The following is an 18,704-nucleotide window of genomic DNA, read 5'->3' as shown; positions in this document are numbered from 1 at the left end:
TTTCCTTTCTCTATTGTATCCTTCTTTCAGAAATTATCAGGAAACTGTATGAATTCTAATCATACTCGTTTCCAAAAAAAAATATCATTTATGTAAAAACTAAAATTTTTAAGTATTATACAGCTATCATAAGCATAACAACATATTTGTTTTCATTACTTTTGTTCTTATAATTAAATAGGCTCATCAAATAGCATCTTAAAAAATTTATTATAGTTCCCTCATCATTTTTTAAAAATATATATATTAAATTAATTTAGGCTGCTTAACTGCAGGATATATATATATATATATATATATATATATATATATATATATATATATATATATATATATATATATATATATATATATATATATATATTTATATAATACAATATAAAAAAGAACATTTTGATGTAAAGTTTACATGTTTACAGTAAACACATGAAATAAAATAAAAAATTAGCTGTACAATACAAAATGCAACATCATAGACTTTGATGTATACTCATCATAGACTATGAAAAAGCCTTATTTACAATGATAAATTTAAAGCATAACAAACTTTTGTTTTTCATAAAAATGTGTAAAAATTTTTTGTTTTGTTTGTCTTATCAAAAGATTTCTTTTTGTTGTTATGCATTAATGCAGCCGCTGGTAAAGTTGTTTTGCATTTTAAGAATAAAATTAATTGAACTACTGCAAATCTTTCTTAATGCTTAGAAAAAAATTAGGCAGATCAAATAAAACTCTTATATAATACATATATATAATATGTCATATTGTTATATTTTTCTTTACTACTAACTGCAGCTTACACAATCAAAATCATGAGTTGGTTCCGGATCGAAACTATCGTTGGAAATATTGACCGGAGGGATTTGTGTTTGTTTTTAAAAGGCGCTTTCGGACAAAAACTATCGTTTGAAATATTGTCCGGATGGATTTGTATTTGATTAGGTTGAATTATTTTTAAATTTTTACGCAACACTAAGTGCACGAGTTTTTGATTCAGTACTTGTGCAAATTTTCGGGAGGTAAACAACCTTTAATGAAATGCAAACAAACGATACAAGTCTTGCTAAAAATTGTGGTTTTTTTATTGTTAAAATTACGAGTAAATTATTAAAGAAAAAATTCTCAATTCTCATACTACGAATTATATTATTTTACTTTTTTTATTTGTTTGTTTAATTGTGAAGAAAAGTATTTTGAAAAGTTCTGATGCCATTTTCTTTTTTTTTTTTTTTATGACATTGCGGAAGAATTTGAATATTAACCAGGTGCTGATTAGAAAATTCCACGTTTGACACACGTAGTTTATTCTTGTAGATCTCCCTGAAATAGAAAAAAATATATATTATTTTAGTCTCATTCTATATATTAACCCATATAAACCCATGATTTTTAAAATGTGTTTCTTATCTTTATTTGGTGTGATTTAGGTCCAAATGAACAATATTCATCAACTGTTTCATAATTTTTTATATACTTAAGTGAATATAGGTGAAAATATAGGTGTAGTTTAAACTGACGCTAGCTGCAGGAGGGTACAGGTTTTCTCACGTGTCATATTTGGCTATGACAAGAAGAATAGTCAAACTCTGAAACCAGGAATCACATGGCAATGTTAACTGATGCAGCATAACTCACAGTGACGTTTTATAACTGTTATTAATTATTTCACAAGGCCACCTAGCGAATGAAAACTGCCCGTTTGACGCAAAAGTGTTCAGAAATAACGAAATGGATGCAAAAAATATCATGAATTTTTAAATAGCACATAATAACTGTAATGTCTCATTAATGTTAAGTTGCAAAGACTATATTTTATTGACAAAAACAGGCATCAGTTATTTGCAGTGGAATGCCTTAAAGCAACCAGGATGCAGTCCCACATTGCACTTCTCACAGTAGAAGACTGATGTGCCTTTGCAGCCGAGTGCCACACATCGACGCTGTGTACCCTGAGCAATCCAGTGATCTGTAGCGTCTGTGCGTACTTCAGTAAGTACTCGCCGATCGACTGCTACACGAGGTGGCGAATACGGCACTGAATTCTTCTTCATTGATAGTGTCTGCACATAGGTTTGTGCAATCTGACGTCGAAATGACAGCAGATCATGCTCAGGGGTGCCAGGTATTTTCTCCTGCATACGGTACAGCTGGAAGGCGTTCTGAACGGCCAAATCAACAAAAAATCTAAATATTGGCCAATACCATTTCTTTGATCGATGCTGATTCATATAGCAAGCTAGATTTTGGTCTAGGCGGTCCACACCGCCCATCCCATAATTGTACTGTTGTATTACTGAAGGCTGATCAACGTCTATGCGCTTCTTCTGTGCGGATGAATATCTCTTAGCTTTACGAAGTGGTGCGACACCAACGTTGATGCGACTGTCACAACCTTACTGTCATGCTAGCGTACCAAGCATAAATTAGCCTTTTGATCCAGGGCAACGTCATGCGAGCCACGAAGCAGCTTGTCCATTGCTTTGACGTTTTTCAATGGCGCACCTTCAGTTCGGTTAGAACGGAGAGTGCCCGTGGCGGCCATTCCTCTATCCGCTAGTAAGCGCAACAGTCGTGGGCTGGTAAAGAGGTTGTCAAAGACAATGTGAAAGAAATTACCGTCACGTTTTGGTAAATCTTTTGTGAGATTGACCACCACCGATCCACCGGGGCCCAGATCTTTATCTGTCGTGCCGGCACCTTGATATGGGTAGAAATTGATTACATATCCCAAACGAGTTGCTGCCACCCACATCTTATACCCGAACTTGATGGGTTTGCCATGGATGTATTGCTTTGCACCGTGTTTTCCGTAATAAGGGATCATACTTTCGTCGATGCTGATGATTTGTTCAGGCTGAAAGTTTGCTAGGCAAGCAGCATTGATGGACTGGATAAGAGGGCGGACTTTGGCAAACCTGTCAGTCATATCAAGTTCGTTGTTATTGGCAAAATGTATATTACTCATTATGGAAATGAATATATTGCGTGACATAGCGGCCGACACCATGGAATTGTGTACATCCCCCGCAGTTTCCCAATACATAGGGCGACGAGGCAGAGAAGCATAGCCGCTTATTAGAAGAATCGATAGGAAAAGCTTGAGTGATGTAATGTCCAGATCAAAATTGTCATGGCCTTTTTGAGCAGCGTATTCTTTGCTTTCGTTGCATATTCTGTGCATTATTTCTGGTGTCATGAACAACTCAAATAATGACACTGGTGACAGATGGTTTTCTACTTTAGGTGAAGGTATGGTCCATGGAAACTTTTCCTTTCTGACGGCCTCCTTGAAGTTGCTTTTGACCCATGACGGTTTATACGGAACTTGTTTCTTTGTTCTCTTGTGCTGCGGACCCTGTTCCACTATATCATCTGCAGTGTCCTGTGTATTATTTTCTGCATTGTCCTCCTCTGCAGTGTCTTCTGCACCGTCCGACTCTTCCATTCCAATAACATCAGTTCCATTGGGTCTTCGTAGTTTCATCGTCGCTTCCGCCAGAAGTTGATTACGATTGAGACTGTTTGGATCTCCACACACCTCATTCTCATCACCAGAATCTTCGTCAGTGTCTGTACCAGAGGTTATTGGAGAAGCAATTGATATTTCGGCGCTCTGAAGACATTCATTGTCTGTATCTTCTAGCAATTGTAGCACCTCATGAAGCCGGTACCTGCAAAATATATGAAATTAGTTATTACTTATTTATTTGCTCTGATGTTGAAATGACGTCAAAGCATTCCCACAAATTACGTCATTATAGAATATCAGTAAAATAATAATAAAAATTAACAATAAACAACTCTCAACCTTCAAATATAAGAACTCAGAAGGGAAATAAGGTGGGTCACAGTAACTTACATAAATACCAGACTGCTGTAGTTTAATTATTTTGTATTAGATAAGGCTCATATATTTACAAGGATCATACAGTGTCTACAAACTGATGAAAATGCCTTCTATTCCGAGGTGAATAAACTGTGTGAATAAACCTCCTGCGGCTAGTGTCAGTTTAAACTGACGCACAGAAATCGCATAAAAGTTTAAGAAGACTAGCTTTGTTGACTATACCGAATATTCAAATGTTAAAACGATATTTAACAGTATATTTAATCTATATTTCAACTAAAAACAAAACATATATGCATACCTTTTTCTTGACGAAACACTCATGTTCGAAAAATATCAATCAACGCTACTAAAGTGTGTCAACTGAGCAAAAATTAAAATAAGTTAATGCAGTTTACTTTATTATCAGCATCATACATTCACACATGACGTAATTATTACGAAAAATGCAAAGAATGTTTGTTATTTTGCAAATTAAATCGGATAATGTGACTGTCAGTTTAAACTGATCACGGTGTGTAATGGGAACTTGCCTCGTTCTTTGACCATCCATGGATTTTTTAAATTTCGATTCAAATTTTCGTTTCAATTTCTTCCTCATTGAGCCATTCAGTATAGATCGAATAATCCTCTGCCGCAATTATGTTCATCGGCTCTCTTTTGCGGTTGGCGGCAATGTAAAAAGGTCAGGTCTCGCTTAAGGATAATAATCATTTGGTTAACAACATTGAAATAAAAAGATCAGACATGCTTTTTGAGCATACCTTGAGAGGCAAAGCACAAGTTACAATGCTTTCAGGTTGAGACAAACGCAATTGAACACGAGGACAAAATTGGTCTTACGGAGGAAGTTTGAATAGTTTCAATGATCTACGAATGTGCTCTGAACATTGGAGGCAATAAAGAAAAATACAGAAGGGATACAATTCTTGCTAGCAACGAGTGAAACAACTACAGCTTTCAAAACATCTTTTGACTGGCAGATTGGAATGGTATTAGGAAGAAATTGACCAAAAATAATATGGAAATAAGAGCTTCTTGTCAAAAAGCAACAATCTGGATCCTCACATTTTACAATTTGCGTGTAATATTGGCTGGTGCGCACATGAAAGACAAACCAGTCCTGATCCTTTAATAAAAGATGACGATGATTGAGCTCCGTCTTGTTGTCTGGATCGATATACACAGCTCTTTCCAGTGAATTAAAAATTCTGTTTCTCTAACAAAAGACCTGCTGTCCTGACCTAAATATAAGTCGTAATGCAGATAATTTCTTTGGTCTTGCTATATATATTTCATTTTGATAAAGAGTTATTATTAAAAATGAATTTGAACACCTTGATAGTCTAAACGAATTCCGTAATTGTCATAAGAGAGGATCAACCCTGTTAACTCTTTACTCAGTAGAGCAAACATTCTCTCGACTCGATTGAAAGCACTTCATCCTGGTCCATTCTTCATAATGCACCGGTATCTTTATCATTTGTAAGAAAAATATTATTTGCTGTTAACAAAATTAATATATAAGTTAAAAGAAAATAGTTAAATCAATAGATCCCAATAAAAATTTGAAAAAGATAGCTTTACCAATTTTAATAACTTTAGCGTATCGTGGATTTTCATCTGGTCCACCATCAACACTGAAGAAAACCATTGGATTGATCAACTTATTCCATGGATCTTAAGTGATAGAGTCAATAGTTGTTTAAAATCCAATCCGTGAGCATACGCTATCGATGATGAATGCTTTCCAGATCAAACAGCAACATTAATGGGACCGCAGAAGGTAACATTCGAAATCAAACCAAATGAACTAATCAAGCGCATTTAGTTTGATTTCCATTCCTTTGTTAAAAGCCATACATTGCATAGCTTTTAAAAACCGTGTAAGAAAATACGAAATCTTTTAAATATTATTTAAATTTTCTTAAAAATTATATTTTAAAGAAAGAAAGAAAAATTAATAAATTTAAAAAAATTAAAAAAAAAAAAATTTATTTTTTACGTTTTATCCTATTTTTTTTTTTCTTTTAATTTTTTTTGTTAGATTGAGAAAAATTAAGAAAAAAAAATTTTTTTTTTTAAATAATAAAAAAAAAAGAAAAGAAAAAACAAACAAACAAAAAAATATAGATAACGAAAACAAAAAGATAAAAAGTGAATGCACACACTCACATATAATTATAGCAACTAGGGGAACTTTTTACATAAGATTTAATCCATAATTTCCGTTAAGAAATTCATTGTCCTCTTCTATTTTAATTAGGCCTTTTTTTGACATGGATTCGTAGTCTACCTAATCATTTCTAATATGATTTCTATTTTCTTTAGAGTTACTCATCTTCATCCTTGCACGAATTGCACAAAAATATGCAAAATTGGAATAATGTATAAAGCTAGAAATACTTTAAATAAACACATTTTAAACAACTATATTTCTATTTATCCATTGCAATATAAATTATGCAAACACTTCATGGGATAATACCAATAAATCTAAATTTTTTAATAATTTTATTTAGGGGCACCAAGAAGACCTAACAGTCTTATCACAGAGCACTGCGGAAGAGCATTTAATAGGGAGTTTACGCATCTTTCCTACCGATGTCTCAAAACTTGCCCAGGTGGGGTTTAAACCCCGGATCCTTTGTTTCTGAGGTAAGTACGCTTTTATGTGCACGGTAAAATGTTACCAATTTATCGTCAGCAGAAGCATGTGCTCGTCTAATCAATTTTAAATACAGATTTGCTGATGCCAAGTTTTTCTTAATTGATATATTTTTCAAGTAGGAGAGACTTTGCATGAAAATAAATTCTTAATACTTGTCAGGAAAATATTTTTAACATACTTTGTTTAATGTACAAAAGTAAAACTAACGTATCTCCTATTTCTTTTCATAATCGATATACCTTAAAAAATAAAAGTAATGCAACTTAAGAAATGAAAATTAAATTCAACGACCTTTTTTTTTAACTTTTGGAAAGTCAAGTATTTTATTTTGAGGAACCTTTCTTTGGAACAAAATAGTTTTAAAAAAATTTGATTTCTCCTTCGATTAGAATTACCCTTAATTAAAAAAACAAACTAAAAGAAATCGTTTTATCTATCGAAGACACAATATTTTTTTCATTCGCCTTGTGATAAGCCTATATATACTTTTTCTGTATGTTGGGGGTGACACAATACATTTATAAATAACATTTGAGATTCTACATTTTCTGTTAATTGAGCAGTTTTGTTTATTTATGCAATTGCACGGTGGGTGTTCATCTTAATTTTTAGATATAATTTTATTGTTGTTTTTTATTATTTTGTCAATATTTTTGGTGCAGCTGTGTAACTCACTTTAGTTATATCTCGATTGAATAACTTCTTTAGGAAATGAGATATTTGAAAATATTTATTGAATAATCTTAAGATGATATGCCCGACATAGGTAAAAATGCTTTTACTGTAGGGGTTGAACCATATTGTATTTCTTTTTCTTTTGAGTTTGTCCTTTTTTTAAGGGTTATATTTTGAATTGAAATCAGTGAAGCCGTTTCTTCTTAATTCCTCTTTGTGTTTTGGTACAGATAGGTTATTTTATTTGAAGAATTTTGTGATAATTTGTTGGTAACGGAGGTTGGGGTTTGTTTAAGGATTTGAGGTGGGTGATTGGAATCAATTTGTATGTAACGTAGCTTTCCATTTGGTTTTTCCATACAAATTTTAAAGAAAACGCATTTTTTTTTTCTGGTATATTTTTAAACAACGGGATTGCTTCGGAGGTGCTTTTCCACTAGTTCAATGTTTAATTTAGTTTTTATTTCTTTAGTTAATTTATTAAGGTATAAGGTATTTTTTTGCTTATGTGGCCGAGTTCACATATTGCAAGTGGTTAATAAACGACGAAATTTTTTGTTTTGGAATGACTCTTTGCAGTCTTTAAGTGTTATGAAAACTTCAAATTTCGCAATTTTCTTCATTCGTTCGTTTAGGTTGAACATGTTTGCTATATTTTTAGCTTCAAGAATAATGGAGTGATCAAGTTTTTGAGGGGCTTTTTTGTACGCTCTTGTAATATTTTTCTTGAGGAGCTTTGCATGTTCGAAGACTTAAAAGATATTGTTTGTTTTGTCTGCAAATAGTACATTTGGGTTGCATATAATACTCTGATATCATTCATTGAGCCCTCTTGCAGAAGAAATACAAATGATAAAATAAATTTAGTTTTTCAAAAAAGGGTCATTCATAGCACGAATTTTTTTTTAATTGTATATAAGAAGTAACTGCTGGCAGAAGCATTATAAGTTTCTGAAGCCTGGAGTTTTCTAGAATTTTCTAGATTGTTCCGGATATTTTTAAAAATCTCTGAAACTTCCTAGAATTTTCTGGAGTCTTCTAGAAATTTATGGAAATTAGCAATATAAGCTGCCGATTGAGCAACGCTAATAATTAGATATGAATCTATATTCGCCAGATGGCAGTCAAATAATATAAAAGTACAATAGCACTTATATTTATTATTCCCTTTTCAGAAATATTTTCAAGTACTATGTTCTATAATTAATTATAATGTTCTATAAGAAAAGTGTTTTCACTACTGAAATAAACAAAATGATCTGGATAAATAATTTCGTACGATTTTATGAGCTACGTGAAAAGAAGAACTATTCCATTTGAAAAACAATCATTGGTAGATAACAGCAGGACACCACTTAAAGTACAAATTGCTATTTGCTATCAGTTCTTAGAAAATTATATCTGAGGAATAAGAGATCGCATAAAGCAAATTGAGTTTATGGTAAAAAAAAGTTAAATTTCCCACATTTATTAATTCAAGTCGAACAGGAAAAACTGGATCAAGTGCTGAAGACATGCGATAATTATGTAAAACAAAGTAAATACGATCCATTGAATAAAGTTTGTGACATCCCAAAAAAAGATGGCAAGTGGCTCTGCATTGAGGACAAAAGATTGTACCATCTTTAGATTAAAAGCAGAGGACAGGTCGGGTATACAACTAGGAAGTTTGCTATCAAAAACTATCCATCTATCTAAAAGAAGAAAAACGCTCTTGAAGCTTACTTTAATAATAGTAACGACATCAGCAGCAATGTCAACTTTCGAATCAGAGAACGAATATCAAGACTCTGAAGATTCAAAAGAATAGTCTACATTTACTAGAAAGAACTACAGTAAAACCAAAACTGCAAACAAATTAGTAACATCTTCAAAGTTATCAACCAGCAAAGCAGCAATCATTTGTCAACAAGATGGAATCGGCATTCAGAAACCTTTACAGTCTGGTATATTATCTGGTAGATCAACTATTAAAAAACTTGTTAAACTTAGAGAAGAAATGTAAACTCTGCATTTAGAAAGCTGGTCACTGCAGTTTGATGGTAAATGTATTAGTCACCAAGAATATCAAGTGTTAGTGTTGAAGAATAAAAAAAGAAAAGTTAAGTTACACGCATTAGATCTACTAGAAGAAAAACCAGATACTGTTGTTAAAGATATAACACCTATTCTTGATGAATACAATTTATTGAAGACTATGAAGATGATTGTAGCGGACACTACAAATGTGAACACTAGATGAAGAAATGGAATTATAAGTCAATTACAGATACGTTTTAATGAAAAGAAACCGAAAGAACGACAATTCATTGGTTGGATAGACGTGTCTACGGGTCTTGCCTGTCATGCACAGGCATCACCTGCGAAATTTGACCTAACTTACATTATAAATTGCAATAATAATTTATATATAATAATACGCTACTTAATAGTGTTAGTAGTAGTGCTGTTAGTAACCCCTCCTGCGTTTTTTGACACGGAGATTTTTAGAGAGTTAAAAGCGCGAAAAAATCACCGAACAGAACTTTCATTATAAAAATGGAATTATAAGTATGATCCCACATAAAAGAAACATTTAGATAAAGGCCCCAAAAATGCAACTTATATTAGTAATTTAATTCAAAACGATTTGATTTTATCTACTCATTCTGTTCTTAAAAGAAAATTTGTATCTTCTCTAAAAAACAAAAAATATCAATCATATGATATTAGCCATATGGCTAATGAAACGAGTAACTGTGGCCATCACAAACAGATGTCAGTTATAGTTAGATATTATGATGATATAATCAATTCACTAGTTGAGTATTTTGTTTGCATGATGCGCCTAACAGCAGTAGATTTGCAGTCTATTTTTGATTCTCTAAGTTCCGTTGTATACAACGGAATTGTTTGAAACCCAATTGTTATACTATAGAGATTTGAAACCCAATTGTTTCTCTATAGAGAAACAATTGGGTCTCAATTGGTTGAATGTAGTTGCTGTGTGCTTTGATGGAGCAGCTTAGTAGCTGGCGGGATGCTCTAATGGTGTCCAGTCTAAATGCAAAGAAATAAATTCTAAAATATTCTATGTTCATTGTCATACACATTGCCTAAACTTAGTATTGGTAGATTCTATTGACCGAAAGAATAGTTTTTGATTTCTTTGATACAATAAAAATTTTATATTCATTTATAGAAGGTAGTTGTATTCGACACGCAACATTAGAAAACGTAGCCAAAGAAATAAATTTAACTCTTAAAACTCTTAAATCTTTCTTAAAAATCTTAAAAATTTCTACAACGAGTGTGTCGATTTGAAAGAGTCACCGCAGTAAAAATTAATTATTTGGCCATTATCTCTGCAACCCAAAAGATCTGCAACACAACTAAAATTCCATATGTTAAATCGAAGTCAAGAGATTTACAGATGCAATTACAAACATTTGAATTCATTTTTGCACTTAACATGCTACATCCGCTTTTATTACTCATTGTTAAATTTAATTCATGTCTCCAGGCTGAGGGTTTAGATCTATTAAATTCTCTAAATATGATCAAATCACTAAAACTGAGCATATCTCAATTAAGATCAGATTTATCATTTATCAAATTTATCAGACTTATTTAAAAATATTTATAATCAGACAGTTGAGTGTTGTACAGAAACTGGAGTGATCATTCCTCAAGTAAAAATTTCTTCAAAAATTGATCAAGCATCAGAAAATCAATATTTTTCATGTACGAAAGAAGTAGAAATAAAATTTACGAATTTTAATGTTGTTTTAGATGACTTTTTAAATGGTTTGAATGATCGTTTCAATCAGGAAGCATTAAAACTTATACTTGCTGGTACGAATATATTAAAACTTGAGCCATCACAAGAAGATTTATTATATTTGAATAATGTATTTGGAATTGATAGTGAGCAAATTCAAGTTGAAATTATGTTACTTAACCCTTTGCGGTCCAATGTCCCGCGTGACGGGACATCATGAAATTGTCGTTGCGGTCTAATGTCCGTGCCACGGGACATCTACTATGCTGATGTTTATACAGAAAAAATGATCTTTTTAAGCTAACTTGTACAATTTACTAGGTTTAATTGGTAATATTATAGAGTTTTTTCAACTTAGTGCTTTTCAGTAATATTTTTTTATCGTCTAACCTTACTTATACTTTTTGAAATTTTTATAATAACTTATTTACTAATGGCAAGGAAACGTTATACAACTGAAGAAGTATTGAAGGCATTGGATAAAACAAGCACTAAAAGCGACAGTAAATACACTTTTAGTGATTCTGAAACTTTATTCTATAATTTTCTAAATTCAAATATTAGAACTTGTATTTTTCTTCATTTTTATAAAGTCATAGTACTTTTTACCATCATATGGTAACAACTTGTTCATTTGAACGTCCATTTTTCAAGCTGACAATTGTAAAATCAAAACTCCGCGACATTATGACTCAAGAGAGACTCAACGCTTTAATGTTTCTTTTCATAGAGCAACAGATGACAAAAAATATTAATTATGACGAAGTTATCAAGGAATTTAAAGTGATGATACCAACAAGACGACGTTTAGAATTATAATATATATTAAGACCATTTTTAATTATAATAATATTAAATTTGTAACAATTTACAAATAAAAAAATTACAAATTATATTTTAAAATACAATTTCATATTGCCTAGTTAATTATTTATCTAATAAAAGGAATATTGTTTTTTTATTCCAAATAAAAAAAGTAAAACTGATTTAATCATTATTAGATAATAATGATAAAGCTTATTAAGAAATTTGGGGGTCATATCCCTAAACCAAAACCTAATTTTTTTAGGGGGTGATGGGGTGCAGGAACCTATTCCCCCTGAATATGCCACTGTTATCAAGATCTGCGAATATGGTCTCGACACGCCTATGATTGGTTGTCAACATTATGACCGAGTCCTTCTGTTTGTAATGGATGAAGAACTTGGCAGAAACAAAATGTCGCCCAATATCATATACCCGTCTATCCCAGAACTTATAAAGAACTACAAATAGCTCAGGAAGAATTTTAAGAACTGTAAAGAAGTGATTACTGAAACAGCAGGATGGCGTGATGATTTGAAACTTCTATTTCATTTCTATTCTATTTCATAAAAAAAAAATTTTGCGAAATTTTTTTTATGGTGGAATTTCACCCTTTGATATGTCTATTTACATGTAACTAACATTGGGAACAATAAAAAATATTTCTTGGTCCATATTTACACTTTGAAACACTCTGAGGTAACATCAGAATCCATAGCAACGTCCCTAGTTACCGTAAAGAGAAGTTTATTCTTTATTTTCCTCTCATAATATCGTCGGGGATAGTGCAAATCCGCGTAACTAACATTGGCTACTATATTTGGATATTAATAATTTTAACAACAAATATCTATTGTTGGCATTACAAATAACATGAATAATACTCTTTATACTAAAATGAAACCAAAATCTGTTGAAATAAAAAAAAATTTTAAATTTTAAACTTTTCCAGTAAAAAAAATGGACAGTAGATATGCGGTATTATCCAATGCTAGTTACGCGGTTTTGCACTATCCCCGACGATATGTGCCTTATTTTACTCAGAACATTCACAAGGATGCTATGTCTTTAGCTTTAGCAAACTCAGACAGATAAATAAGCTGATTGAACATTTTATACTTTATACTATTTACAAAAATTTATTCTTTAGAGAACCGTATATGTTTGAATTTAGATTGTTTTAATAATTAATACAATGGAATTTCATGAAGATAGTAGTAAAAATAAGAATATAAAAAACACATCAAAAAGTAAAAATTTTTTTTCTCGAATCAAAAAAAGAAAATGGAATGGTATTGTTTCAAAACGACCAAAATTTACTGTGACACCTTGTGTTATTGGTGAATCTCTTCAATCATCCTCAGCAAAAAAGATTTCTTATACTGTTGATCAGTCTAACTCAGAGGGTTTGTTTGATAATATTGAAGACTTTTTCTTATTTCTTCATTTTAATGTGTTAGCAAATATTTGTCGTAAACTTATAGCATGTCCTGATTGTGCTGCTAACGTTGTTGTTATTGATCAATATTTAAAGCGAATAGGTTTTCCACATTGTATTCTTATAAAATGTTCAATTTGTGATTAGAAAAAACCTTTTTATACATCTCCTAAGACTTCCTACAATCCAGAAAGTGATTTTAAAGGTCGCAAAACATTTGATGTAAATGTCCGAGCTGTAATTGGTTTTCGGGAAATAGGTTGTGGATTTTCATCTATGCAGATATTTTCCTTTATCATGAACTTGAAGTCCATGGCATCATTCTCTTTTAAACTGTTGAACAAGAAAATAATGACAGCCTACAAAAATGTTGCAGAGAGTAGTATGGAATGTGCTGCTGAAGAAGTTCAAAAATTAGATTTAGTAGATAACATAAAATGTGTACAATTTGTGTTTAATATGATCTAATACTCCGGATGACCCTTGGATTTTACATAAAACATATAATATCTTAAGAAAATTCTGTTTAGGTGAAAATTTGTATGAACATATGTTAAAAAAAAGGAGTATTTTCACAAAAACTTAATTAACTCTTAGAGTAAAATGGTTTATGCAAATCCTAAGGGTCATCCGGAGTTTAATATGATAATATACACATGGGAAAAGGATTTTCAATTTTGCTCTTGTTTTATCAAGATATCATGTTTCAAAAACATCATTTGTAAGGGTCAAAATTAATCAATTTTCCCCCATTATGGATTTTCTGTTTAAAAAATAATTTTTTTTTTTTTTGCAAACTATTTCTTTTGATGTATTTAACAGTTTTAAAAACTAAAAAATGTTGCATTGACGAATATCAGAAAGCAGCTTATTTGCATCTCTACCACCTTAACTCGGGTATTCCATTATTTCAAACAATATCCTAAAGTGAAGTTTCAGAAAATACTCAAACTAAATAATGTAAGATGAAATCACTAAGCGATACTAGCACTTTTGTCAAATCAGTGGGCAGAGCAAGCAATCAACAAGGACGTCGCGAAGAAATCTTAAACGATCTTACTTGATTTATGCTCCAGTTATGCTGTGAAACATGATATAGTTTATAACAATATTAAGTCTCAAATAATGTTTTTTGAAATTTATAAACCCCTTATAAATAGCCCTAGTTTCACATTATCTAGCATGATTCTCACATACACTAGTCATTATAAATATCTGGGTCACTTAATCTCAAACTATATGCAGGATGACAAAGATATTTTAAAACACGTGCGCTCTATCTATGCTAAAGCTAACCTCATCCGTAGAAAGTTCAGCTGTACACAGATACAAACAAAGATCATGTTATTTAATGCCTTTTGCAGCCCAATCTATGGATGTCAGCTGTGGTATTTTTGGAGAAAAGACTCATTCCATCGCATATGTGTTGCATATAATAATGCACTTCGCTTAATATTAAATTAGCCAGCATGGAACAGTTGAAGTGAATTATTTGTGAAACATGGTGCCCATTCATTTAATGTTGTAATTTCTTATCTTTATTTTATTTATTTATTTTTTTTTTCTTGGGTTTTGTTTATATTCAAGTACGTTAGCCTTTGTTTTATTCTAATCCATTTTATTTTACTCGTTGTATATTTATTATATTGGGCCTTGAGCCTGTCAATAAATTTTGATTGATTGATTAAAAGTATGGGTGAAGGAGGGGGGGGGGGAGAGATAACATCTGCTTTTTGCCGAACAAGGTATAGAATTTTTTTTTTGCCGACTAAGATCTTTAAAAAAAGTTGATGTCTTTTAGTGTATAAATTGAACCATTTTGTTAAGGGGTACATTGGTAGTACTGTATTCAAGTGCCTCAAAAACTTTTCTGTTTAATTTTTTAGTATCAATTTTTAAAGTTCTGCAACTATCTCAGTCAACTTGTTACGCGCAATGCCTGCTAATGCAGATGGTTCTATTTTCTGTTGTGTGTATATATATACACACATACCGCGGAAGTGCATTTAACCAGGAAGTTCACGCCTCTTTCCTTACCATGACGCAAAAACGTGTTCATAGCTCGTTTTGAACCTGCATCTCTCGCTTATAAAGCAAGCACTCTAACCACTGCGCCACGACGGTACAGTAGCTTATATAATATTATTAATTTCTTTTTAGTTAGCTAATAGTTGTGAAATAGTTATATGTTTAATGTTACTTAAAATATTTGTTTATTTGATAATGTGTATTATTATATATTAAAAAAATTAAAATTGATATAAAAATAAATATAATATTATGAAATATAATACAATAGCTGTCTATGTGAGTAATTTATTAGTTAGCCTTGAGTAGGTACGTAGAATTACGCGTTTTACGGAACCGATATTTGTGCTAAAATTCTGTGCCACGTTTTTTGAAGTTTCCTTTTCGCTTTTGAGGGAAAAACGTATTTTGAGGTTTTTTATTTAGAGTTATATATTAGTATAGATATTTTTTAAAAAGAAGAGTAATTAAACTTTATAAATTTGTACCTTTTGATTACAATGAAAACTTTTTAAAGTAGATTTTTAAATGACAAAAACTTAGTTATTCTTTGTGCATTAAGTAAATGTTGAAGAATTGCTTGTTTTTTTTGCAACACTATTCTCGATGTTATGTTTACACAATTTCTTTGCACCTGCCAAATTTCATTGATTTATTTCATGCAGCACATACTCTTATGTGTGCAGCACTTTTGGTACTTAAATTTTGATTTTCCGCTTTTATTTTGAGACATGGGGAGGGGGAGGGGCGGATGAAGAGGAACTTCAATCTGCTTTTAAAATTATAATAATTGGTTCAGATTTAACTGAAAAGAAAAATGAAAAAATGAAAATTTTTGTGTTAATCAAACGTTCTCCTCAATAATCCTCTTATGGCAATCAAAGTAGTGGTAAAATCATTTTAATAAATGATATTACCACTACTTTTTGTTGAATGGTAATTTATTTGAATCATATTAAGTATGATTCAAATAAATGATTTAGCTAGTTTCAATTTTTATAAGTTTTTATGCTAAGTATTGAGATAGTTCAATTATAAAACTCTTATATTTTTAATTACAGTTCAACTGTAGATAAAGTTCTTAAAATTAATAAAGAAGTATAATTAACTTTATTATTAGCACCCAAAAAAAGTTTTTTTAACTTAATAAAAGTTAATATTACTACAAAAATATGACAGAAGGCACTGTTAAAATGATCAAAAAAAATTACAATGCTTATCAATTATTTACTTATGACTTTGGTTTCATTTATTTAAACGTGAAAAGTTTATTTGATTCATTTCTTCATAATTGTATTTTAAAAATAATTTTTTTTTTCATTATACATTTTTATTTCTTTTATAATTTGCTACTAATTAATAATTTTTTAATTAAAACAGTTCATTTGCAATTTTAAATTGTTCTTTAACCAATTTTTGTTTAACTTTTTTTAATATGCAGTTAATAAGATTAAAATTGGTTTTATATTATAAATTCAATAATACATGTTTTTTGCTCAGTCCAATCATATTACATTTTTAAAAAGCTTTATATCATATAATAATATAATATATTGCTTTTTTATGTATTTAGAATATATCATATATTAGTAATATACTAATATTTGTCTAAAAATATATAGACATATTTGTCTAAAAATATATAGACATATAATATATTTATAGTATGTTAAATTTAATATACTATTTATAGTATATTATATTTATAATATATTATACATTTAGTATATACTATAATATATTATATATTAAATATATACTATAATATAATATATACTTAATACATACTATATCAATAATAATTATGAATAATATGATTCCGATAGAGCAATGACAGTCTTGCACAATAGCAGAATATTAAAACTTAAAAAAAAACATAGAAGGCTATTACTATTTCTTACTGCACTAGAAAAAAAAAATGATTCTGAAACTGTTGATTATTATATGAAAAAGTTCCAGCTAGTTGCTGACATTGTATCCTGTGAGTTGACTTTTTCCTTATGTGAATATGTTGCGATTTTTTTTTGATAATTGGACATGCATTTTATTATCTTACTACATGGTTTTACTATTTTTTGACTATATATATATATATATATATATATATATATATATATATATATATATATATATATATATATATATATATATATATATATATATATATATATATATATATATATATATATATATATATATAATCGGGGAGTTTAATAATGCGACAACTTTAAACTACTTTGTTAATTACCGCTTGACGAACATCTGTTAAATTCGCTTATCTTTGCTTGTTACCTTACTTAAAGCTAAACTTAACTAAAGCTATTGCTGATACAACGTTTGTCTACTTTTAAAGCGACTATTTTAATTCTACACTGCGTAGCTATCAAACTACTGCATAATCAATATGATAATAATTTGATTTATGTGTACGGAAAAATTATTAAATACAGAATATAAATAATCAGCGCAACGCGATGCATCGTGTCGCGCTGAATTATATTCTGTAAAATTGTTAAGTGCGACATCGCGATTTCGCACTTAACAATTTAATTCCGTATTTACACTTTCTTAAAGAAAAGAATTGAGTTTGTCACAACAATAAACAATACGTGTATAATTTTGCCGCATTGAACAATTCACTTTTCAGTTGCTTTGTGCTATTCCCAAAACAAAGTTTTATCTGTTGTGAAAAGTAGAAATTACAGTCGTGTTACTTAAGTATTAGTTCAAAATCCATAGTAATAATAACAACAGCACTCATTATAACGATAGTAATAATAATAATATTGATAACAATAAAATATATATATATATATATAATATATATATATATATATATATATATATATATATATATATATATATATATATATATATATATATATATATATATATATATATATATATATATATATATATATATATATATATATATATATATATATATATATATATATATATATATATATATATATATCTATATATATATATCTATATATATATAAATAATATAAAAAAATATATATTATATAAATATATAAATATATATATATATATATATATATTTATATATATATATATAGTATATATATATATATATATATATATATATATATATATATATATATATATATATATATATATATATATATATATATACATATGTATATATATATGTATATATACATATATGTATATATATATATATACATACATACATATATATATATATATATATATATATATATATATATATATATATATATATATATATATATATATATATATGTATTATATATAATGTATGTATATATATATATATATATATATATATATATATATATATATATATATATATATATATATATATAATATAAATATATATATATATATATTATATAAATGTATATATATATATATATATATATATATATATATATGTATATATATACATATATATTTATATATATATATAATATAT

This window comes from Hydra vulgaris, chromosome 06 (genome assembly GCF_038396675.1).
Source record: "Hydra vulgaris chromosome 06, alternate assembly HydraT2T_AEP".
Taxonomy (NCBI): Eukaryota; Metazoa; Cnidaria; class Hydrozoa; order Anthoathecata; family Hydridae; genus Hydra; species Hydra vulgaris.
This window is presented reverse-complemented; position numbering follows the sequence as displayed.